General features: G+C 39.6%; 1 pseudogene; it reads left to right on the top strand.

Moving 5' to 3' along the window:
• LOC112934131 (E3 ubiquitin-protein ligase RING2 pseudogene) overlaps positions 1–21,327 on the top strand; it is a 37,083-nt pseudogene extending 15,756 nt beyond the window's left edge.
• Positions 21,328–27,364: the final 6,037 nt, after the last annotated feature.

Below are 27,364 nucleotides of genomic sequence, written 5' to 3'. Positions count from 1 at the left end.
AGGAATCAGTTGAAATTTAATTCGAGTTCAAGAGATAGATGTACTCTTAAGGTATAAATACGCCAACTGTTAACTTATACATAGTATCCAAAATTAAAGGTTAGAAGAAATCACCTAGCCAAAGGATGTAGACAGACAAGAGGACTAATCTTAGAAATGCTACAACATTTAGGACCCTGTTTGGAGGAAAACATTTGGAGGAAAATGCCCCTACAAGTGCTTTTCACTACAGATGAATCAGAAAATAAGAACACAAGGATAAGAAAACACCACAGAATGAGATGAAAGGAAGATTATAGAACCAAGAGAGCAAAGAGAGGACCAAAATACCACCATTAAAATCTAATCAATTAGAAAAAAAGGGAGAGGATAAATATGATGAAAAATAAAAATTAATCTTGAGATAATCATAGTGAATTCAGAAGATAAAAGAAATATATTAAAGCACCCCCAAAATTATTGATTATGGAAATTAGAAAGAGACAATCCAGGTTGTTAATTGATGGCCCTGAGGTAGAGAACCTGAAAAATGAAACAAAAGTTTGCAGAGATATGAAAGAATGTAATCAGCAGTCAAAGGGCACACCATATACGTGGAAAAATTAATATAGAACGGCTGGCCAAGAGCCAATCCTAGCTAAGCTATTGAACTTCAAGGATAAAGAAAGCATTCCACAGGCCTTTAGGTAGGAAAGCATGACCTATACATGAGAAAAATCTTCAGCTAGCCACTGAACTATCCATAACCACAGCCAGGGCCAGGTGATAGTAAAGTAATAGCTCAAAGAAAGACTACAGTCATAGGTCAAAGGATAGGAATCTAGAATATTCCACTCATAAAGATGTCATCCAAGTATAAAATTATTAAGCAGAAACTCTCAAACATACACCAACTCGGGAAATAAAGCATATATGAGCTAAAATGGAAACTGCAGCTTAAAAAATCATAATATTTTCATTATCTTTTTTATGACCTTATTGAATCTTGAAACATATCACTTGTGCATAAGCATTTATCTGAAGTTCAGAAAATCCCCCATCTTTAGTTTCATTAGCTTCTATTATATGAAGCAAAATTAAAATAACATGTGTATTTAAAATACATGTAAAATATGTAGTTTTTTAAAATATTTTATTTATTTACTTACTTATTTATTTATTTGAGAGAGAGAGAGTGGGGAGGAGCATCAGAGGGAGAGGGACAAGCAGACTCCATGCCCAACTCGGAGCTGCATGAATGGCTCAACATCATAACCCTGAGATCATGATCTGAGCTGAAATCAAGAGTTGCTGCTTGACAGGCTGAGCCACCCAAGTGCCCCTGTATAGTTACTTTTAATCCATTTGTCTATCTACCTATTAAACTATGTATTTGCACAAAAAGATGTATGAAATAATTATCACCTAATGCTAAAAACAGGTGTTTCTTATCTGATGGTAGGAAATTTCATGATTTGTTACTTTCTCCTTTGTACTTTTGTATATAACTTAAATTTTATATAATTACAAATTATTTTTATAAAAACAATAGTCATAAAATTTTTTAAATTAAGCAGTCACTGGGACGCCTGGGTGGCTCAGTGGTTGAGCTTCTGCCTTCAGCTCAGGTCTTGATCCCGGGGTCCTGGGATTGAGTCCCATATCGGGCTCCTTGCGTGGAGCCTGCTTCTCCCTCTGCCTGTGTCTCTGCCTCTCTGTGTGTCTTTCATGAATAAATAAATAAAATATTTTTAAAAAATAAATAAATTAGGCAGTCATTAAGAAAGAGTTATAAGCAATAATATTTGCTCAGCACTTATTATGTACTAGATATTTTGCACATGTTGGTTAAACTAATCCACATGTAACTCATCAAGGTAGGAATTATAAATTCATTTTCCAAAAGAGGAAGCTGAGGCCCATGGGTATTTGTTAATTTTCTAGAGCCACACAGCTAGTAAAGGCAGAGTCTGAACCTTGCCTGATGCCAAAGCCAATGTCCCTCCTACTGGCCTAGCCTCCTGTTGGTTTTATCAAGTTCAACACCATCTCCATGATTTGCCAAGAGGTGGGATGCTGCATGAGTGATCACACACACACACACACACAATACACACACACACACACACACACACACACACATTTCTACAATATTCCATCTGCCCAGACCAAGAACTTATTATGACAAGCCAAATGCAATATCCATTTCCTGACCAAAGCTGTTATTCAATATCTCTGTGATTTGGGAAATAGTTGCTGATTTCACCCTGACAAGGGTCATCCCTAGGTCTTAAGGGAAGTAGTAATGACAGAGACTTCTGATCCATGTGGAGGGTTATGATATTCATGTATATCCAGCCCTTTGAGATGTTGTGTTGGCAGGTGGTTGAAGTACAAAGTACTATTGACTCATAGTCCTCTCTGTCCACTTTCATTAGTAATGATATTTTGTTCTTTAGTGTTTGTTCTAAGAATGATTTCAAAAGCCCAAGGAAGCTTATCAGTTTCTAGGTATTCAAATATTTCTTTCACATTGAATGTTTGTGTGAATATATATACAGATTGTATACTCATGTATTCATTGTGTATTCATATTTATACAAATCAAAAAGTTAATTCTTAATGACAGATGGAAGAAAATAGCAATAAAAGTGTAACCCATGCTTCCCAGGTCATGTTGATGTTAGCCTGGAGATGAAAAATGAGGCCATCACCACGGTCCTAGGAGAATGTCATTGGTTTTGTCCTATCCACCTGTTTTCTGGGAACTCCATATGCTATAAAATCCTGAGATGCCCAGGGCATGTGTCACATGTGTTCTTGGCTTATTCTCTGGACCTTCCTCTGATGTGACAGGCACTTGGTTATATCTCCTGGCATTGTTGGGGTCCAGTGTACCAATGACTGCCAAGGTTATGGCCCACCGAAGGCCCCATTGCTTCCGCAATATCCACATAAAGCTAACCCTACTTCCACCTGTCCCTCTACAATCTAGTTTCCATAAGATAGTCAGAGAGGTACATTTAAAACATGAATCAGATCATGTAATTCCCTAATTCCAAGCCCTACAGAGGCATCCCACTACACACCCTAAATGGCTTGTCATGGCAAGGTCTTGTCCCGTATACCTCTCTAACAAGTCTAATATGACTGTGGGCTGGAGGATGATGGATGACAAGAGGAACAGACTGAGCAGGCCTCTCAGAATTACTTTTCCCTGACCCTGGTCCATCACTCTTGAACCAAACGTATGTGCTGTGGTGCTCTTCCCTCCTGTTGAGTCCTCTATAATATACCCTGACAGCCCCACACTGTCTCCAGGATTTGCCAAGAGGTAGATGCTAGGAAGATTCAATACCTTCATTACCTTTAACATCCCTTACTAAAGTCATATCAGATAGATCAGTATAATCTAAGAGACAAGCCAGGACAAGTCTGGTAGTCACAACCACCTTCAAACTCAACCACTTCCACCCAATTTCTGCCTCTAAGTCTGCTGAAGTGGAGACTCTAAAGCTACCATGGATGCAAACTGCTATGGAGGGTCACCTGGGTGGCTCAGTGGTTGGGTATCTGCCTTCAGCTCAGGGTGTGATCCCACAGTCCCAGGATCAAGTCCCACATCAGGCTACCCGCATGGAGACTGCTTTTCTCCCTCTGCCTATGTCTGCCTCTGTGTGTGTGTGTGCGTGTGTAAAATAAAATAAAATCAGTCTTAAAAAAAAAAGAAAACTGCTATGGAAAAAATATGGAAAAGGACTAGAGAACCATAGACATAAGTCTCCAACTTGAACAGAAAAGTAAAGAAGATGGCCCAAGTTTTAAGCTCAGTTTTAATGTCAAAGAAGAGTTACCATGAGGGCTTTGTCAAACTAAGCAGTTCTTTTGTCCAATTAATTAAGTGGTATCTGGAGTAGTCAAACACTCCCCAGGAGATTCCAAAAATAACTATTGAGGCATAGAAAGAAAATACTAGAACTTATATTTATATTTATTTTTACTTTGCCCATTTCATTCCTCTTTTTGTATATATCTTATATTCATAATTTTGAATAGAAAATGTATATAACTTAATATACATACATTGTGGTTGCATGGTCAAAAACATTTTATTGATGGGGGTGCAGGAACAAAGTATAGAGACCACTACTATAAAAAATGGGAACCCAGGGCAGCCCGGGTGACTCAGCAGTTTAGCGCCACCTTCAGTCCAGGCCTGATCCTGGAGACCCGGGATAGAGTCCAACGTCAGGCTCCCTGCATGGAGCCTGCTTCTCCCTCTGCCTGTGTCTCTGCCTCTGTGTGTGTGTGTGTGTGTGTGTGTGTGTGTGTGTGTCTCATGAATAAATACATAAAATCTTTAAAAAAAAAAAAAGGGGGGGGACCCATTTGAAGAGCCTAGGAGCCAAGAGATGAGATGAGATATTTTAGTAAAATCACTCTGAAGTGTGGAGAATGAATTACTTGGAGGTGAAAATACAGGCAGAGTCTTTAGATTAGGAGCTATCCAAATCCCCCAGGTGAGGCTTCAACTGAAGCAGTGGGAATGGGAATTGAGAGGGAAATTGTGAGGATGGGGACAGAGGGAATAGAGGATAAGAAATATTCAGCAGACACAGAATCGACCTGATGATCAATATGTAGGACAGCAAGGGAAACAGAGAAGTTTCATATGACTCTCAAGTTTCTAGCCTACGTGACTGAGTGGGATCAGCCTCCAGGATAAGGAAGCCACCCATGAGGCAGGAGCTGGATACTAGAGAAACTGCCCATGTCACAGAAATCTGTCAATAGGAACAGAGCAGAAGCAAGAAGGAAAACTTCCTGCAATGTCCTCTCTGTTACCCTCTACCAACAAAGCTGAACATCATCCCAGCTGGCCAAGAAAATATATTTTAAAGGGTCCGTCTTTATTTCCACAGATCAGGCAATGAAGAATGGCTTTGAGCTGAGAGGCAATAAATTAGTGATAATGCATAATTCACCTTTGGCTTCTCAGCTACCATGAAAGATTTGCAGTTTCATCTGGGTCCAAATATATGTTTCCATTTCAAGTTTTAGAATTCCATTCTTTTTTTAAAAAAGATTTTATTTCTTTATTCATGAAAGACACAGACAGAGAGAGGCAGAGACACGGGCAGAGGAGGAGCAGGCTCCATGCAGGGAGCCCGATGTGGGACTTGATCCCAGGACCTCAGGATCATGACCTGAGCCAAAGGCAGACACTCAACCGCTAAGCCACCCAGGCATCCCTAGAATTCCATTCTTTACCAAGTAAGGCCCCAACTTTTACATAATTCCCTAGTTTCACATGGGAATTTTTTACTTTCATTTGGTGAGACTGTAAATTCTTGCTGTAATTCAGCAACCCACACACTTAAATTTGTATTCAATTTTCAAAAATAGCCCTGTGGATACAAGAAATAAGACATTCTTTTAAGGCTGTCATGGCAACTCTTGGGTTCCCAGACCATGACTTAAGCTGAGTATCAAAGACTTGAGATTATTGGTTTTCTCTCTGTAAGTAAGTGCTCAAGTGCACTCAAAAGGACCACACCATAGTCTTCTTAGTCAATATTACTGTCATAAACGTCAAGTGCAGCAGCCACTCAGCCTCCAAGGCATGTGTTTCAGTTGGCATTTCATCACAATAAACAACAAATAATAGCTTGATTAATTGTGATGTCACTTCATGTCATAAATTACCCACATCGTATTTTCACTGACAAGGATCTCAGCATTGCACAAGGACGAGAGCATGACCAAACTCATCACCAAATTCCATCTTTGTGGGTGTATCCTGATATCAGTTCTGCCTTTGTCAGGGTCTAATCAGGACACATAAACCACACAGAGGTTGAACAGGTAAAGTTTAATATAAAGAATTATTGTAACAGAGGATCATAATAATGAAAGACTGGCTAGTAAAAAGTAAAAAGAACATTAAAGAATATAAGAGTAGCAGATAAAAAGAGTAGCTACTATTTCTAGGTAGAGATAGAGTGCTCAAGGAAGGGCTCACCCTTTGGGGCTGAGATCCAGACCTTTTGGAGGAGGCACAGTTGTGGGTTATTGAAGCCAGAGAAGCCATTGTAGTGCTACTCTGGTGGAGTTGTTAGAAATCTGCCCTCTGGAAGTTGCTGGAAATCTATCCTTCAGGGTCCTACATTAAACTGTTAAGTAGATATCTCACTGGAGGCACTCCACTATAAAACCACTCAAGCGGAGTACTGGGGAAACCTACTGACCATAGGTCCTGTAGGAGCCTGGTGCTGGGAAGCTCTGTCTCTATGAGATTAGTACACCAGGAAAAAAAAAGTCCCTTCTTCTTGTAGTGTTTCTCCAGCATCCTCTACTGACAGTGTTTCATGTTGTGTCAGCTGGCAAAAGAAACATTTAAAAGACACACCTCCACGTTTGTAAAGCAGGCCTTGAAGGGTGAGTTTGGAACTTAGAGGCAATCAATTGATAACCAGTAGATGATATACTTGCCAAAGAAAGAAGGGAAGAAAGAAGAAAGGGAGAGTGGAAAGAAGAGAAAGGAAGCTGGGTCCTCCAGGTTTGCAGACTCAGTCTGAGAGAGAAGGGAGAAAGACCATCGTAACCACACAGGCTAGAGCCACCATAACTCCAAGTCTGCCACCTTTCACTGGACCCTTGATGCTTCCAAGAAGTGGTCTGCATGTCTCGAGTCAGCTTTTTAATCTCCCCTGTTCCTCAAATGCTTCTCTGTGTCCCTAACCCCATGAGTTTGCCTGTCACTTGGAATGACACCATCTATTTCACAAAAACTTGGAAACCCTCAGACAGAAACTTCCTCAACTTTTTGCCCCTAAATCTACCTACTGTCCTTTATTTCATCTTTTTCACTCAGGCTATAAAGCAAGCCTTAATCTCCCATCTGGTGGACCTCCTCTAGCCTTCTCTGGAACCTCACATCAAATGTTTTTCCACTTTCCTGTATCTTTAATTCATCCCTCCTTTTTTAGTTCCTTCCCATTAGCATTAAACTATTCATGTTTCTTCATTTTAAAAAGCCTTCTTTAGACTCAATGTGTTACCCTGTTGCCATCCCCCTCTTTCCTCCACTTCACAGCCAAACCTCTTCATTGAGTTGCCTGCGCTTGCAGTCTTTGTTTTCTCACTTCCCATTTCCTCCTTAACCCACCCAGTCAGTTCTTGCCAGTGACCTCCCTGGGCCCTGATCTGCCAGACCCTTTCTAGAATTTACCTTACTTATTCTTTCAGGAATAGTCAATGCCCTTGATCACCTCTGCCTTCCCAATACATTTCTTTGGGTTTCCACTATACTTTTTTGACTCTCTCCTATATCTAGGCCCTCTTGTTTTTCTCTGTTTGGTTAACTACATTCTAATCAATGAAGAAGAGTTTATTTGTTCATTATTTAGATCATAATGTCTATATTTTCCCGTTGTCTTTAACACATTATTATCATTATTTACTTTGACGGTCAAATTGTCCCAGGTTTGGCAAGTGGGAACTCCTTCAAATTACCTTCTGTGTCTTTTTTTTTTTAAGATTTATTTATTTATTTTAAAGAGAGAGTGAGAGAATGAGCACAGGTTTGGGGACAGGCAGAGGGAGAAGGAGAGAGAGAATCTCAAACAGACTCCTCACTAAGCAAGAAGCCTGATGTGGGGCTTGATCTCACGACCCTGATGTCATGACCTGAGCCAAAATCAAGAGTCAGACGTTTAACTGACTGAACCACCCAGGCATCCCCCTTATATGTCTTTGACATGTTCCCATCATTACTTGAACATTTTTTTTTACATCAGAATTTTCCCAGTCCATCTTATACATTCTCTGCCCAAGCCTTGTCTGAAATTAGTCATTTCTCAAGGAGCTCTTTTTAAGTGGGGAGTAGTATTTAAAGCTAGGGTCTGGGCACTAGGCATGCTCATTGCTGTTAGATGTCACTGCTCCCAGGCCCTCTTGGGACAGGACAGGAAATAACTGTAGGTCTACCACCACCCCCAACACACACTTTTATATCTATACTTATATCTTTCTCTACATCATAAAGGATGAATTTGCACCAACAATTCCAATTCCAAGCCAACACCACAGGGCTCATTCTAGTCCCCCCTTTCTATATCTGTACCAATCTTCAAAAGTAAGAAAACTGGCTCCCAGTACCTAATATATACATATCTCTATGAGTTCAATCTCTTGGCTGGAGCCAGTTACTTGACCCCACTCGGTTGCCCCTGCCACCCCACTCTCATGCTGTCTTCAGACATGCCACTATTATTGCCACCTCATTTGGTCTTGTCCAGCCTAAACTGAATTGGAATCCAGGAAAGGGAAAGAAGCAAGGGAGGGGAAAAGAAAGAAGCAAAGAAGGGAATAAGGGAGGAAAAAAGGACAAGAAGTTAGCAGGAAGGGAAAGGAAGCTGGTCCCTCTGGTTACCAGAGGCCTACCCTGCCTTTCCAGCCTCTCCAACATTTGTGCTTCTTATCCTATGACGTCCTGTCTTTTCTCTCCACTTCTGTCCCTGGGAGAAAGCATCCCTTTACATGACTTTCATCTATTTGATGTTTACACCAAAATGTGTATCTCCATTCTGTACCTCTCTTGTGAGTCTCTAACTTAACATATTTGTCTGCTAGAGTCTGCTCTAGGATGGCTACAAGCATCTCAGATTTAACATGTCCCAAAAGCATCTTATAGCTCCTCCCCCAAGCATGACCTATTTCTGCACTTTTGTGTCAGTGAAAAGCACAAACAGAAGCACTCATTGCTCAAACAGAAACCTAGGCATTACCTTTAACTTCATTCACCAACCCTCATGATTCTGTCTCAGATCTTCTATCACTCATCTTCTCCCTTCTTCACTGCCTCTCCCTCTTCAGCACTCCCATTGAGCCATCTTCCTATCAGTGCCTCCTCTGCACAACAGCCTGAGTAATGGTTCTACTTCATGAATTTGATCAGGTCACTCCCCCATTTAAATAGTGCTCTAGTCACCTTCTGGATAAAGCCCAAACTCAAAAGTCCTACCTTGCAAAGCATCATCACTGTCTTCCCCTCTCCATTTTGTCTGTTGTCTAAGTCAACCAAATCTTTTCTCTTCCATCTAGATAACCCATACTCTCTCTTTAAAGAGCCTCTGGAGTGTTTTATCCTCTCTGTTTGGAACACTTTTTTTAAACCATCCACCCTCAACCTGGCTAGCTTCTGCTCATCTGACTCTTGCCAGCTTTGACATCACCTTCTTCCGAAAGCTTTCAAGCCTTCCCCATTCCCCAAACCTAGGAGAAGTGCTCCTACCATGAATGAATGGAGATTAGGGAATGTTTCTTATTCATGCTTAATTTCCTAGTGCTCAGCTCAGCACTTGGCCTTGTCAGCACAGTGACAAAATAGTCACTGTTGTAGAATAATGTTCCCCCAAAAGAGATAACCATGTCATAATCCACATGTAACTATGTTACATTAAGGGTACAGATGAAATTAAGGGTGCTAATCAGTTGGCTAGAGACTAAGATTCCTTAAAGGGGCAAGCTGTCTCATTGGACCAAGTTGGTTTCATGCTCATCCTTGAACCAATCATTGTGACCATAGGACTAAGACGAGCTCACTGAAAAATGCTCACTGTAGAAGGACTCAAGAGGAACAGAGAGGCCTTTTAAGATAGGCCATGTGAGTAACCAGAGAAATAGCTGATCAGGGTCCCAGGGAAGGCACTCTGAATAAGCCAAGGAAGCACAAAGGCTGGAAGGTGGGCTGATATTTGTCTGTATCTTTTTCAGCCATAATCAGGTTGCCCGGGGCTGTAGGAGGACCAAGGAAGAGATCATTGGTAGCTCATGAAGTGAGATTTGGTTAGGAAAAGGAGTGAGACCATGGGGGAACTAATGGGCCAAGTCAAGGTACTAAATATGTCAAAAAGGTTGATGAGTGGGTGGAATCAGTGAGGAGGGGATTGGTAGAAAATAAAATATTAGAGTTCAAGGCTGGAGTGAAGGAGCAGGTCCCCTCGAAGGTAAGTCTCTGGATGTGGCCATGGAAATAGGTGGCTCAGAGAGTTAGATGTTGGAGCTGTTGCAATCATAGTTATCATCATGATATAATAAGTACCTCTTAGGAATTTTTTATTTGTTTATGCTCAACTTTGAAACAGAGAAGATTTAAGGAGGCTCACAAAGATACACACAACAGGGGGTGCGTGGGTGGCTCAGTCAGTTGAGAGTCTGACTCTTGATCCCAGCTCAGGTCATGATCTCAGGCTAGTGAGATCAAGCCCTGTGTTGGGATCTGCACTCAGTGTGGAGTCTGCTGGAGATTCTCTCTCTCCCTCTGCCCCTCCTCCTGCTTGTGCTCTCTCTCATTCTCTTCATCTATCTAAATAAATAAGGAGCACCTGGGTTGCTCAGTGGTTGAGCATCTGCCTTCAGCTTAGGTCATGATCCCAGGCTCTGAGATCAAATCCTGTATTAGGCTGCCTGCTTCTCCTTCTACCCATGTCTCTGCCTCTCTGTGTCTCTCATGAATGAATAAACAAATCTTTAAAAAAAAAAAAAAAGATACACACAACATGTCAACAAGCTAAGGCTGGGTGACACAATGCTAGAAAGAGAAATTAAGGGTAGACAAGTAACAAGGAGTTGAGAAGCAAAGCTAGTCCATGAAATCCATGCTATGAATTCCTATACACTTGATATTCAGGGCCACAGTTTTGGCTCTAAGCTTTCCATTAGCCACTGTAAGGAAGGGAGCAACATAAGCAGTTCCCTGAACATCCTAAATATTAAAATAAACCAGTGAACAATAATAAATACAACCAGTACTGGTGTTGACTTCAGAAAAGGGTCCTGTTTAGGCCTCAGAGGGGAGAACCCCCATGACATCACAGGGGCTTGGGAGTCCAACAGAACTTACTCCATCTCATCCTGGTTCTGCACTGAAACAACTTCAATAAGCTCTGTAAGCTTCAGTTATCTTGTCTCTTAAGTGTAATAGTCCCTACTTTCCTTGGGCTGCTGTGAGGATAAAATAAGGGACCATGTAAAACACATTTTATGTGAACAATTTTGAGTAACTATTGTGAGTCCAAATCAACAAACTGTTCTGTTCTCAGGTCTGTGTCTTACAGCCAGAAACTTACAAATCATTTACACTGCCCCTTATTGTACTTTTTGAAAAATAGCAGCCTTAATGAAAATGAAATACAATGGTCCAAAACCTTTGGGACACAGCAAAAGTGGTTCTAAGAAGGAAGTTTATAGCAATCCAGGCTTACCTTAACAGGCAGGAAAAATCTTAAATAAATAAACAACCTAACCTTGCATCTAAAGGGTCTAGAAAAAGAACAACAAAGGAAACCTAAAACAAGCCGAAGGAAGGAAATAATAAATATTACAGCAGAAATAAATGATATACAAACTAAAAAAAAAATAATATAATACATCAATGAAGCCAGGAGTTGATTTTTTGAAAAAAAAAATCAATAAAATTGATATACCACTAGCCAGACTTACTAAGAAAAAAAAAATAAAGAAAAAGACCTCAAATGAATACAATCATGGGTGAGAGGGGAGAAATAACGACTAACACAATAGAAATACAAATAATCATGAAAGAATATTATGAAAAACTATATGTCAACAAACTGGACAATGTAGAAGAAATCAATAAATTCCTGTAACATATAAACTATGAAAACTGAAACAAGAAGAAGTAGAAAATTTGAGAAGACCAATAACCAGCAAAGAAATTGAGTCAGGGTCACCTGGGTGGCTCAGTGGTTAAGTGTCTGTCTTTGACTCAGGTTGTGATCCCAGGGTCCTGGGATTGAGTCCCACATCGGGTTCCCCACAGGGAGCCTGCTTCTCCCTCTGCCTGTGTCTCTGCTTCTCTCTGTGTCTCTCATGAACAAATAAATAAAATACCTCTAAAAAAGATATTGGATCAGTAACTAAAAAACTCCCAACAAAGTCCAGGGCCAGATGGCTTCACAGGGGAATTCCACTAAATATTTAAAGAGGAGCTAATATCTATTTTAAAACTATCCGAAAAAATAGAGAAGGAAGGAAAACTTCCAAACTGATTCTAAGAAGCCAGCATTACCCTTATACCAATATCAGATGAAGACACTACTTAACGTGAGAATTACAAGCCAATATCTGTGATGAATATAGTTGCAAAAATCCTCAATAAAATACGGGCAAACTGAATCCAACAATACATTTTAAAAAATCATTCATCATGATCAAGTGGGATTTATTCCGGGTTGCAAGAATGGTTCAATATTCACAAATCAATCAATCACATCAGATCAAAAAAGGGATAAGAACCATATGATCATTTTAATAGATGCAGAAAAAGTATTTTACAAAGTACAGATCCATTCATGATAATAACTCTTAACAGAATAGCTCTACAGGGAACATACCTCAACATAATAAAGGCCTTACATGAAAAACCCACAGCTGACAACTCAGTTGGGAAAAACTGAGAGCTTTTCCCCTGAGGTCAGGAAGAAGACAGAATGTCCACTCTCACCACTTTTATTCAACATAGTACTGGAGGCTCTAGCCACAGCAATCAGACAGCAAAAAGAAATCAAGGACACCCAAACCTGTAAGGAAGCAGTAAACATTTCACTATTTGCAGATGATATGATATTCAATATAGAAACCCCAGAGGTGCCTGGGTGGCTCGGTTGGTTAAGCATCTGCCTTCAGCTCATGACCCTGGGTTCCTAGGTTCAAGCCCATGTCAGGCTCCCTACTCAGCAAGGGGTATGCTTCTCCCTCTCCCTGCCCCCATTCTTGCTCTCTCTTGCTATCTCTCTCTCTCTCAAATTAATAAATATAATCTTTAAAAAAGAAAAAAAAAAACCCCGAAGACTCCACCAAAAAACTGCTAGAACTGTAAATGAATTCAGTAAAGTCAAAGGATACAAAATGAATGTACACAAATCTGTTACATTTCTATACACCAATAATGAAGCAGCAGAAAAAGAAATTAAAACAATCTCATTTACAATTGTATCCAAAATAATAAGATACCTAAGAATAAACATAACCAAGAGGTAAAATACATATACTCTGAAAACTATAAAACACTGGTGAAAGAAATTAAAGTAGACACCAAGACATTCCATGTTCCTGGATTACAAGAACAAATATTGTTAAAATAAAACACCCAAAGTAATCTACAGATTTAATGCAACTCCTATCAAAATAACAGCAGCATTTTTCACAGAACTAGAACAAACAACCCTAAAATCTGTATGGAACCACAAAAGACCTTGAATAACCAAAGCAACCTTAAAAAAGCAGAGCAAAACTGGTGGCATCACAATTCCAGACTTCAAGCTATACTACAAAGCTGTAAGTGATCGAAACAGTATGGTACTGGCACAAAAAGAGACACACAGGTCAATAGAACAGAATAGAAAACCCATATATAAACCCACAATTATATGCCCAATTAATGTTTAACAAAGCAGGAAAGAATATCCAATGGGAAAAAGACATCTCTTCAACAAATGGTGTTGGGAAAATTGGACAGTCATGTGCAGAAGAATGAAACTGGACCATTCTCTTACACCATACACAATGATAAATTCAAAATGGATTAAGGAGCTAAACATGAGACAGGAAACTATCAAAATCCTAGAAGGGAACATAGTCAGCAACCTCTTTGACATTGGCCATAGCAGTATTTTTTCTAGATATGCCTCTGAAACAAAGGAAATAAAAGCAAAATAAACTATTAGGACTTCATCAAAATAAAAAGGTTTCTGCGCAGTAAACAATCAACATAACTAAAGGCAACCTACAGAATGGGAGAAGATGTTTGCAAATGACATACCTGCTATAAAGGTTAGTATCCAAAACTTATAAAGAACTTATGTGGCAGCCCTGGTGGTGCAGTGGTTTAGCGCCGCCTGCAGCCCAAGGCGTGATTCTGGGAACCCTGGATCGAGTCCCGCATTGGGCTCTCTGTGTGGTGCCTGCTTCTCCCTCTGCCAGTGTCTCTGCCTCTCTCTGTCTCTATGAATAAGTAAATAAAATTAAAAAAAAAAAAGAACTTATGCAACTCAACACTCAAAAAATGAATAATCCAATTTTAAAATGGTCAGAAGATATTACCAGACATTTCTTTTTTTTTTTTAAGATCTTATTTATTTATTCATGAGAGACACACACAAAGAGAGAGAGAGAGGCAGAGACACAGGCAGAGAGAGGGAGAAGCAGGCTTCATGCAAGAAGCCTGACATGGGACTTGATCCGGGTCTCCAGGATCACGACCTGGACTAAAGGCGGCGCTAAACTGCTGAGCCACCCGGGCTGCCCATTACCAGACATTTCTTGAAAGAATATATATAGATGGCCAACAGACATATGAAAAGATGCTCAACACCACTCATCATCTGGGCAATACAAATCAAAACTACAATAAGGTGTAATCTCCCACCTGTCAGAATGGCTAAAATCAACACACAAGAAACAGGTATTAGCGAGGATGTGACCAACGCAAACTGGTGCAGCTACTCTGGAAAATGGTATGGAGATTCCTCAAAGCTTTAAAAATAGAACTGCCTTACGATGCAACTATTGCACTACTAGGTATTTACCCAAAGAATGCAAAAATACTAAATCAAAGGGATATATGCACCTTGATGTTTATAGTAGCATTATCTACAATAGCCAAATTATGTAAAGAGCCCATATGTCCATCAACTGATGTATGCATAAAGAGAGGTGTCATATATATACAGTAGAGGTTTTTTTTTTAAGATTTGAGACATTTAATTTTATTTGAGATAGAGAGAGCATGAGCCAGGGCACAAGGGGCAGAGGGAGAGGGAGAAGCAGGCTCCCTAATGAGCAAAGATCCCGACATGGAGCTCAATCCCAGGACCCCAGGATCATGACTTGAGCTGAACATAGACTCTTAACTGACTGAACCACCCAGATGCCCCTATGCAATGGAATATTACTCAGCTATACAAAAAAAAAAAATCTTGCCATTTGCAATGATGCGGATAGAGCTAGAGAGTATAATGCTAAGCGAAATAAGTCAGAGAAAGACAAATACCATATGATTTCACTCATATGTGGAATTTAACAAAACAAGTAAAGGGGAAAATGAGAGAGAGAGAGAGAGACAAAGCAAGAAACAGGCTCTTAATTATAGAAAACAAACTGATGGTTACCAGAGGTGAGGTGGATGGGGGGATAGCTTAAAAGGTGATGGGGAGAGCACTTGTGATGAGCACAGGCTGATGTATGGAAGTGTTGAATTATTATATTGTACACCTGTAACTAATATACCACTGTATGAGATTAAAATAAAACTAACTAGAATTAAAACAAAAACTTAGAAAAAATCAGCCTTTATTCATATTCACCTGTGAAAGAAAATGTCTAGCTACACTAGACAGACTTTTCTGGGCCAAAGCCTCACCTTGGGTGGGTCTTCTATATTGGATGGTGAGTCTTCTCTTATCTAACTGAGACTTCCAATTGTGGGTCTTCCATTGGATGGAACCAAAAGAAGGGCTGATGATGGAAATCTGAGAGAGAAATAAAGATGCCAACAATAACAGAGTAGCTGGCTGGGTACTAGAATTTCTTACAAGAAGTCTCCCAGTCTTCAGGTTGCCCAGTCATTCCTTGTAACATGAAAAAGCCATATGGAATCAGCCCCTCAAAAAGAAGGTACAGCCTTCTCCCATCGCCAAGCCATTCTCTGTGTGTGGGAGGGGCACAAGGACATACAAGGAGCCAAGATTTACGTAAACAACTCTGCATTACTGTAAAGGAAGGGTTATTACTCCCCTTTCACAAATGAGAAAACTGAGACTCAGGAAGAATAAACACAAGTGGTAGAATCCAGAAGTATGCAGTTAACATCTTGAGTTATAAATAAATACAGTATCCATTTTTATATCACTCTCCTGCACCTCTCTGTGAACTAGGTGAGGTCAAGACCAGCCCTACTAAACTTTGTGTTTCCAGTTCCTGGCACAAAACCTATCACACAGTAGGCTCCTACTAACGGCTGAATCCATTAGTCAATAACTAATTGACATGAACTAATAATCATATAACCCAAACAGATGCAGTACTATATAATCCCACCCAATACATTTATCCAAACTCTAATAACCCTTGGGAATTGTCCCCTGGATATGCTGCAGCTTCCAAAGAATTCTGGGATCCCATGGAGCAGTCTAGAGACTCTTGGTAGAAGAAAATGCATTACCAAAAATGTCAGTCCATGGGACTGGGACTTCCAACTTCATTTCACTGCATTGCCTGCCTAGGTCATGGAACAGTTAAGCAGATTTCTTTTTACCTAAAATTATCCTTCCCTCAACTCCCCCCACACTATGGAGTCCATCAAAATTGTTTTATATAATTTAACCCCAGCGAGAAGCATGATTTTTTTTAGGTCCCAAGATGCAAAGTGTTTCACGGCCACCTGATGTGTTGTGCTCTGTGTCTTGCTGCAGACCAATAACTCAGCTGCTCCTTGGTGTTGGCTCAGTGCTCCTCCATATCAGAGTGAAGAGGCTCTATTCCTTTACCATGGCCAAGCATTCCCAGAGTCCACCATTTTATATAAGTCCAATATTTTAAACTAACTGCCTATTGCTATAAAGGTCCAGTAAATACATTCATGATTTCCCTGTTTTTGTGGCTTTTGAAGAAACCAAAACCATAAATAATAACTTTTATTTTGTTTTACTATATGGTCAGCTATTCTTTTTTTTTTTAAAGATATTTGTTTATTTACTAATGTTGTGGGGTGAGGGTGGGAGGTGCAGAGGGAGAGGGAGATAGAATCTCAAGCAGGCAAAGCCTGCCTCAGGGCTCAATCTCACGACCCATAAGATCATGACCTGAGCCAAAACCAACAGTTGGACCCTTAACTGACTGAACCACCCAGGCTCCCCTATGATCAGCTACTGTTAAAAATAAAAATTGATACCTCTGCATTAATTTATTACTTCATGGTTTATTAGAAAGTATTATCCCAGGGGATCCCTGGGTGGCTCAGCCTTTGGCCCAGGCCGGGATCCTGGGGTCCCGGGGTCGAGTCCCACGTCGGGCTCCCGGCATGGAGCCTGCTTCTCCCTCCTCCTGTGTCTCTGCCTCTCTCTCTCTCTCTCTCTCTCTATGTCTATCATAAATAAATAAATAAATCTTTAAAAAAAAAAAGAAAGTATTATCCCATATTTTGGTTTATTCGGCCCTTGGAACAACCTGGGAATGTTATTATCTCCATTTTACAAGTGAGAAGTCAGAGGTTGAAAGAGGTTTTATAGCTTGCCCAAGGTCACACAGCTAATAACTGGCAAAGCCAGGACTAAAATCCAGGTCTTTGAATAGCAAATAGCAATCTCTTTATATTGGAAAGAACCTTAGTGATATTTAATTCTGAGCCCAAATGAGAAACTAGTTTGGAGAGGATGAATGACCTTCTCCAGCTCATCCGTCTGGCAGATTTGCTCACAGCAGAGGAAAGGCATTCAATCTCCACTCTTCACACTCTACCTTAAGGATCTGCCATGTTCAAAGTCACACATATACCTAGAGATATAGAAATTATTTGTATTAGTAATCATTTAGTAATTAGGCTGAGTAAACTGAAAAATACTGGTCCCATTCCTTCATCACAAACCTCCAAGGGACTCTCAAAATATCTCAGCTGTGCTAAAATATTGTACTGGAGAATGCTTAAAAACAGGCTGAAACCATTTTTAGATGGTGCTTGTGATATTTTTGTGGTGCTCAAATAGTACGTATTTTTCTATAATTTGGACAGTAAAATGGACACTGTGGGGATTTTTTGACTGCTGTGCCTGGTGCCAAAGCAGATAAGCCCTAACAGAGCAAAATCCATGGACATTCAGGAAAGGAGGAAGCGAAAGAAACTTCTTTGATAGAAGTACAATGAATATTATTTTGATGTATGTTATGGAAAGTCAAGAAACACCATATTATTCCATTTGTTCAAAACGTTAACTAAAGCACTTACTTCATGCCAATCATTTGAATCACTTGAAATGTGTCAGACAAGTCCCATTTGCCCCTGTTGCTTTATCTTGAGCCATACAGCAGTATAGGATTATTTGGCAGGGTTTTTTTTTTAAGATTTATTTTTATTTATTTATGATAGACATAGAGAGCGAGAGAGAGAGAGACACAGGCAGAGGGAGAAGCAGGCTCCATGCAGGGAGCCCGACGCGGGACTCGATTCCGGGCCTCCCGGATCGCGCCCCGGGGCCAAAGCCAGGCGCCAAACCGCTGAGCCACCCAGGGATCCCCCTTTGGCAGGGGTTTGGGCAGTGCAGCTCCCCAGCCACCACACTGTCCAGCTTCCACAATACCCACCCCCACTGCCAGCTCCCTGGGCGGGCTAGACTTTCTCAGGAGTCACATGGCAGTAAAGCACAGGTCCCAGACCTTCACAATCCAACCCCAGAGGCCATTCCCAAAATGCCAACTCTTGAGTTTGCCACTCCACTTCCTCCACCCTTAATATAGTCTCTTTGAAATGATTTGTACTCTTCCAAATAAAAGCCTTATGGGGTGGGGAGCTGTAAATTTTATCCTTCACTTAGGGTTATCAAATTGAGTAAATATAAAAATAGAACATGCAGCTAAATTCGTACATCAGATAAACAACAAATAATGGGGGGAGGTTATTTACACTAAAAAATTATCAGTTGTTTAACAGAAATACAAATTTAACTGGGCATCCCATATGTTACGTGGCAATCCTACTTGTACTCCCTCTTTCCCCAGCTTTGCAACATAAAAGCCATCAGGAGCTCTCAAAGGATGGGGAGCCCAAGCTCGGGACACAGAGGCTTCTTGGATGGAGAAACAAAGAATATTAAAAATCTCTCACCTTTATTTGAGTCTTCCTATGGCAGTGAGACTAAAAGCACAAATGAATAGCTCAATAATTACCTTGCCACTGAAGCAAGGAGATAGCTAAGGGCAAGATTCTTTCTTTTTTTTTTTTTATTGGAGTTCAATTTGTCAACATATAGTATAACACCCAGTGCTAATCCCGTCAAGTGCCCCCCTCAGTGCCCATCACCCAGTCACCTCCCCCCCCCACCTCCCTTTCCACCATTCCTTGTTCGTTTCCCAGAGTTAGGTAAGTCTCTCATGTTCTGTCTCAAGGGCAAGATTCTTAAAATACTGTCTCTGTGACAAGGCAAATTTAAGATTCGAACCTGGATTAGATTCTTGGCACTCACAGGTCCAGTCCTGAGACCTTCACAAATCCCCAAACTCATGAATATTACTACAGTGTAGTTTAGTTGAAAATTTTAAGTTATCCTTCAGATTCTCAATGATTCCCATATATACAGGATTTGAAAGTCAGTTATAAAATAGTCTTCCGGCTAAAAAACGATTATATGCCTCTTAGCTTTTCCTACATTTTAGTCATCAGATCTAGCACTGACTTTCACTTCAGGTCATTTTTTCATTAAGAAATATGTTTTGATGAGGTGGCTGGGTGGTTCAGTCAGTTAAGCGTCTACCTTTGGCTCAGATCATAATCTCAGGGTCCTTGGATTGAGTCCCGCATAGGGCTCCCTGCTTAGCGGGGAACCTGCTTCTCCCTCACCCATTCCCCCTGCTTGTGCTCTCCGTCTACCAAATAAACAAATAAAATCTTAATTTAAAAAACAGAAATATGTTTTGATATCATGTGGCTGGTACCTGAGTCTGGATCTGGCAGTGGCCAGTGATTCCTGGGCTGGGGGCAGGAGCCGCAATGTCTCAGAATTCAACCATTAAGCAAAATATGGGAACTCTGTTTATATGAATTACAGTGAACATCTCAGGTGGCAACAGCAGATGGCTTAGAAATTGTAATTTCATCTTCAAGACTACACAGTCAATTAATATACCCAATTTGTTTGGATATGTTGGAGAACACCATGATTGCAAAGGAGTGTTTACATAGCTTTTGGGCAGACTACACTATCACAGCCCTCAGAAGTGGCAATAAAGAACGTCCTGGAGGGGGATCCTTGGGTGGCGCAGCGGTTTAGCTCCTGTCTTTGGCCCAGAGTGCGATCCTGGAGACCTGGGATCGAATCCCACGTCAGGCTCCTGGTGCATGGAGCCTGCTTCTCCCTTTGCCTGTGTCTCTGCCTCTCTCTCTCTCTCTCTCTCTCTCTCTCTCTCTGTGTGACTATCATAAATAAATTTAAAAAATTTTTTTAAAATTAAAAAAAAAAGAACGTCCTGGGGTGTCTGGGTGGCACAGTGGGTTGAATGTCCAACTCTTGGTTTGGGCTCAGGTCTTGAACTCAGGGTCATGAGATTGAGCCCCAAGTCAGGCTCCATGCTGACCGTGGAGTCTGCTTGGGATTCTCTCTCCCTCTCCCTCTGCCCCTCCCACTCTCTCTCTCTTTTTCTATTAAAAAATAAATTTTAAAAAAAGAATATCTTACCTGTCGAAAAAAGCTAGTTTCTAAAAGATCACGAAGACCAGACTCAAATATTGATGCAAGATTTATCCAAATCATGGAGAATATGAAGTTCATGGAGAGAGAATACTAGCCGTGATCAACAAGCACAATGGTCAACAAGCACTCAGTCACAGCACGGATGAAGGACTGAAGATACTGTCCATGAACAGATCATTGCAAGGCAAGAAGCAACACACTGAAAATGGAACTGGAGCAGAGGACAGTGGCAACAGTTCTCACTGTAGTGATGCTTCCACACACAGTAATCAGGAAGCAGGCCCAAAGATCTGGTCATTCCCGGCATCAGCTTGATAACAGCAATGCAACAGTGGCATTTGATCCAGTCCTAGATGGTGCTACTGAAACAGTAAGTATTCAGGCCTCCTCCCACACTAATGGAAAAAGATGACAGTCCACAGACCAGATACATAAAGGTTTGAGGTGATGCCACTGTTGATCACTTGTCAAGAATCTGTCTGTGAAGTCAGCTTTTGAAGAACTTTGAAGCAAAGGAAAACCAAACCAGATGAGCTTGATACACAGTGAGAAGCAGTAGCATACCATTTACATAGTAACAGCCAATGGGGAAGTCACTGCATTAAATGGCTCTTTTTCTTTGGAACTGGTCTATGAATAATACTGGAAAGTGAGCAAACTCATGGAACTTTATTATGCACCCACAAAGGAGCACAAAGGAGCTTTTACTAAAACCATGACTGAGAAAGAACTTTTTTTTATAGCCTATTTCTTTAATATTAAAGATGCCATCCATGGCTTTACTTTTATGGACAGAATCTTGGATACATTGTTAGGTTTGCTTTATGAGCCTGGTTCATTTACACTATCAGAGATAGTGTATTGAGATTTCCTCTTTTTTTTTTTAAGATTTTATTTATTTATTCATGAGAGACACAAAGAGAGAGGCAGAGACATACGCAGAGGAGAAGGAGGCTCCCTGTAGGGAGCCCATTGTGGGACTCGATCCCAGGATTCCGGGGATCATGGCCTGAGCGGAAGGCAGACACTCAACCACTAAGCCACCCAAGCGCCCTGAGATTTCCTTTTTGGAGGGAACTGTAATTATTTAGTACTTTTTCTTTCCTTTTAAAAATATATCTAAGTTGTATGATTTCACAAATTATTCCATTTTGGAACACCCTTCTGACCCAGCAATGCTTCATAGTTCTGTATTCTTTTTTTTTTTCAAGATTTTATTTTTAAATAATCTCTACATTCAACATGGGGCTTCAACTCACAACCGTGAGATCGAGTCACATGTTCTACTGACTGAGCCAGACAGGAACCCCCTAGTTCTGTATTCTTAAGTGAAGATTCAATTGGCTATCCTTTTCCTTCACCTCAAAAGTTGTCTAGGCCTACAGAATGTTAAATAACATGTGTTTTGACTTTTCCTGGAGTCTTATATATTTATAGTTTCTTACATAAGCTATTCTATCTTTATGAAGACCAGGACTCAAATTTACTGGGCCTAAAAAACAATTCTCATGTTATTATTTTCATGGCATTTTCTTCCATAATACCTAATTTTTTGTTTTCATTTTTTAAGGCTTTTAAAAATAAATTTATTTAAATTCAATTAATTACCATATAATGTGTTATTGGTTTCAGAGGTAGAGGTCAGTGATTCATCAGTCATATATAACACCCAGTGCTCATCACATCACATGCCCTCCTTCATGCCCATCACCCAGTTACCCCACCCTCCCACCCCTTCCTCCCCAGTGATCCTCAGTTTGTTTCCTATGATTAAGAGTCTCTTATAGTTTGTCTCCCTCTCTGATTTTGTCGTTTTATTTTTTACTCTCTCTCCTACGATCCTGTTTTGTTTCTTAAATTCCACATATGAGATCATAGGATAATTGTCTTTCTCTGATTGTCTTAATTTGCTTAGCTCCTCTAGTTCCCTCCACATCATTGCAAATGGTAATATTTCTTTTTTTATGGAATATCTCATTTCTAAAAAAAGGTTCTTTATGAATTTAGTGTCTATTTGTCATGCAATGTTATTTTTCCCCCATTTTTTCCCCTAAGATTTTAGAATTTCTGATCCTGGGAAAGAAAAAACAAATAAAATGGCAACTTCTATGAAAACTTGATTTACTTACACATTTCACTGAAGAAAGAAAAATTGAATTGGTCTTCTGAATTGGTTTTTTGTATTAGCTTTACTGTCACTTCAGTTCCTTTATTATGTGTTTGATGTTTTTTCCTATTAAAATATGGAAATATTTTGTGCTTTAGCCTTGACAAAAGGTACAAGATGTGGTCAAAGCTTTCCTAATTTTTTTCTTATTGGTATCCATGTAAGTTTGAAGAATAATATGGCACATGAAACTAACAATTGGGGGCGGAAGTTTGCTTCTGTTTGAAAAGTGTGTTCAGTATTTTGAGTAATCCTATCAGTTTATAAATTTGGTTCTCTGCTAATCATACTCAAGAGAAGCAAGTTAATGGAGCTTGAGCCTTGCCCTACTGAAAGATAACTCTGCAGAACAATGTCAGCAAGTAGAGTCACTTTGCTCTTCTTCAAGTAGAGTCACTTATATTGGGGACAGTGTTGGGCGTTGGCACCAGAAGGCTTTATGAAGACAGATAAGAAATAAGATTGGCTTGTGTGTTATTTTTCATCACTGTCTTGATTCCAAGTTTATATTATCACAGAATTTACAAAGACTTGTTTGCACTGAGAAATTAGCCTCAGAGAGGCGTGGGGTTTTTTTGTTTGTTTTTGTTTTGTTTTTTGTTTATGTTTTTGTTAAGGATGAGTAGTCCTCCAGTAACACTGTTATTAAATAACCTGCCTAGTCACTGTAAATATTTATCTGTCATTTTTTACAAATTGGGGCCAGCTTGATATTTTAAATCTTCAGCCTGATATGGAAACTAAAAGGCTCATTAAATTTTTTACCATTTTGGGGATCCCTGGGTGGCACAGCGGTTTAGCGCCTGCCTTTGGCCCAGGGTGTGATCCTGGAGTCCTGGGATCAAGTCCCACATCAGGCTCCCTGCATGGGGCCTGCTTCTCCCTCTGCCCATGTCTCTGCCTCTCTCTCTCTCTCTCTGTGTCTCTCATGAATAAATAAATAAAATCTTTAAAAATAAATAAATAAATAATTTATTTACCATTTTATTGAGAATACTTAAAATGTTTTTTACAATTTTATTGGTAACCGGTGCCATGATATTTGATGACCACCAAAAATCAGGGGAAATTTGCATTCAGTTCCTTTTCTGGTGTAATGTTAAGTTGTATAGATTGTTAATGTATGTCTACTGAATATAACCCTGGTTTTGTGATATAACTGCTTAGATTTTATTGGTAACATTAGATTAGTGACTGCATTAAATAACTAAATTCCCATTGTGATTAATGGAGAGTTTTGTTTTGTCTTTTTTTAGGAGGGATTGAGACAGCAAGAGAGAGTGAGCATGAGTTGAGGGGGAGTGGGGCAGAAGGAGAGGGAGAGGGAATTCCAGGCAGACTCCGTGTCCCATATGGAGCCCACGTGGGGCTCGATCTCACGACCCTGAGATCATGACCTGAGCCAAAATCAAGAGTCAGATGCTGAACCACTAAGCCACCCAGGCACTTCTAGGTGCTAGGATTACTATAATAAAAAAATAATAACAACAAATATGGGTGGAGATGTGGATTGGAACCCCTGATATGTTGTTGATGAGAACATAAAACGGTGCAACTGATCGCTTTGGAAAACAGTCTGACAGTTTCTCCAAAGGTTAAATATACAGTCACCCTATGATGCAACAGTTGCACTCCTAAATCTATACCCCAAAGAAATGAAAACATACGTCCACATAAAAATTTGTACATGAATGTTCATATCAGCAATTTTCCTAATAGCCCAAAAGTGGAAATAAACCAAATGTCCATCAACAATGAATGAACAAACAAAATGTGGTATATCCATACAATGAAATATTATCCAGCCATAAAAGAAAAGACATATTGATACATGAACAACATGGATGAACCTTTAAAACACTATGCTAAAAATAATAATAATAATAATAAAATAAAATAAAACACTATGCTTAGTGAAGGAAGCCAAACACAAAAGACCACATATCGTACAACTCCACTAATTTAAAATGTCCAGATTAGACAAATCTATAGAGACGGAAAGTAAGGCAGTGGTTGCTGAAGGCACGGCACAGAGGAATGGGAGAAATAGATGCAAGGAAGGATAGCAGGTTTCTTTATAGAGTAATAAAAAGCTCCCAAATTGATTGTGACAATGGATACACAACTCAGAATATTCTAAAAACCACTGAATTATATACTTTAAAGAAGTAAAGTGTATGGTAGTGACTTACAGCTCACTACAGCTGTTATTAAAAAACAAAGCAAATTTGGGACCCCTGGATGGCTCAATCATTTAAGCATCCAGCTCTTGCTTTCAGCTCAGGTCCTCATCTCAAGATCATGAGATTAAGCCTCGAGTAGAGCTCCACACTCAGCATGGACTCTGCTTGAGATTCTCTCTCTCCCTCTGCCGACCCGCTCCAGTGCTTGCACACTCTCTATAAATAAGTAAATAGATAAGTAAATAAATAAGTAAATAAATAAAGTATTTTTAAAAAAATAAAGCAAGTTTTTATCACTTGCGACTAAATTTGAGGAGTAGAGAAAACAAAAGAGCACTGAGATATAACACTGGGTGGTTGGTTAGCTGAGTCATTAGCTAAGTGGCTTCTGAAACTTCACTAGTAAAACTGCAACCCTGGAAGGCACTCATGCAGAGTCACATTATGAATGCTAAAGCCATTACAAATGCCCATAGTCTACTTTCTTTATGTGTCTTCAAATGAAAAAACTTCAAAGTGCCTAAATAGCAAATAATGTAAAATGATAACAGTTGTTTTAAAAAAAAAATGATTGTATTTATTTATTAGAAAGAGAGAACAAGTAGAGGGAAGGGGCAGAGGTAGAAGCAGACTCCCCACTGAGCAGGGACTCCAATAGGGACTCCATCCCAGGACCCTGAGATCATGACCTGAGCTGAAGGCAGATGCTCAACCACCTGAGCCACCCAGAAGCGCCAGTAGTAGCTGTTTTTTAAAGACTATTTTTTAAATGAAATCTTCTTTAATAATGATACCTAATATTCCATGATAAAGAAGCTGTAATTTCATATTTGCTCAAGTATTGATTTGACTTAGCCAATATGACACCAATCTGGGATAAAGTATGCAAACAACTTAATTTCATTTCCTCATTAATCAAAACTGATGAGGGAAAAATCAATGAGATGTTATAAGCTGTTCAAAGAACCCCCCAAACCACATATACATAAGATTATCAAAAATGATGAAATAAATTTGATTAAATTTAGTCGACTATGTGGAGGCCTCCTAAGCCTTAGCATCACAAACCCAATTGCATGGCTGTAGTATTGCAAGGGCCAAAGAGGAACTGATCTGACTTGAGATTTCTTTAATCTAGCTTCCCGTAGTTGGTAAGTTTGGAAAAGACAGTATTATTTTCAAAAATCATTTAAGAATTTCACAAGACTAGGGCACCTGGGTGGCTCAGTGTTTGAGTGTCTACCTTTGGCTCAGGTCATGATCCTGGGATCGAATCTCCATCAGGCTCCCTGCTGGGAGCCTGCTTCTCCCTCTGCCTATGTCTCTGCCTCTTTATCTCTCTGTGTCTCTCATAAGTAAATTTTAAAAAGCTTTAAAAAAATAACCTACTAAATTATAACCTCATGTTGACAAAGATGCCCTGAAATGGGCACTTTTTGTGTTTTTAGTGACATTTATATTTATATAAGCCTTCAGGGATAAAAATTGGCAATTTGTATCACGGGCAACAAGAAGGTTCATGTTTTATGACTCACTTCTGGAAATATCTCACTTTGGAGATAATTCAACCTAAAGAAAGATCATATGCATAAAGGTAGTGAAAATTTGGAAGGAATTTGAGATAGAGTGGTTATTTTTTTTTACAGATTTTATTTATTCATTAGAGACACAGAAAGAGAGAGAGAGAGAGAGGCAGAGACACAGGCAGAGGGAGAAGCAGGCTCCATGCAGGGAGCCTGATGTGGGACTCGATCCCGGGACTCCAGGATCACACCCTGGGCCAAAGGCAGGCGCTAAACTGCTGAGCCACCCAGGGATCCCAAGATAGAGTAAGGTTAAATAAAATAAAGGACAGTTGTTGTGGGGAATTAAACAATTCTATGGGCACCTAGTGAGAGCTCAGTACATTTTAGATACAGCAATTATTATTATTATTGTTATTGTTATTATTATTATGGTAATTGTATTCAATATGAAGATTATGTATCATTAAAAATTATCATTGTCAAGTCTATGGAGAACAATGTGTCCTACAGTATAATCATGCAAAAATATATAATATTAAAATATTGTAAATTAATTTACAAGATGACCATGGATGTGTTAGGATACTAGAGTAAGGGTAATTCTTTTTATTTTCTTTTGTTTTCCAAACTCTTAATAATATTGTTTAACATATATATATGTTTATTTATATAGAATATAGAATATAATATATATAATGTATTTTATATATGATATATAAATATACAATTTAAATTACAAAGTAAATTATATATAATTTAAATATATAGGGCAGCCCTGGTGGTGCAGCGGTTTGGCCCTGCCTGCAGCCCAGGGTGTGATCCTGGAGACCCAGGATTGAGTCCCATGTCGGGCTCCCTGCGTGGAGCCTGCTTCTCCCTCTGCCTCTCTCTCTGTCTCTCTGTCTATGAATAAATAAATAAAATCTTTTTTAAAAATTTAAATGTATATAAATACTCTATATAAAATTTAAAAATAAATTTAAAACATTTTCAGCCCATTATTCATATATATAGCCTCAAGTCCAA

Source organism: Vulpes vulpes, chromosome 3 (assembly GCF_048418805.1).
Source record: "Vulpes vulpes isolate BD-2025 chromosome 3, VulVul3, whole genome shotgun sequence".
NCBI classification, from domain to species: domain Eukaryota; kingdom Metazoa; phylum Chordata; class Mammalia; order Carnivora; family Canidae; genus Vulpes; species Vulpes vulpes.
The sequence above is the reverse complement of the archived record's forward strand: the minus strand, read 5'-3'. Positions and strand labels throughout refer to the sequence as shown.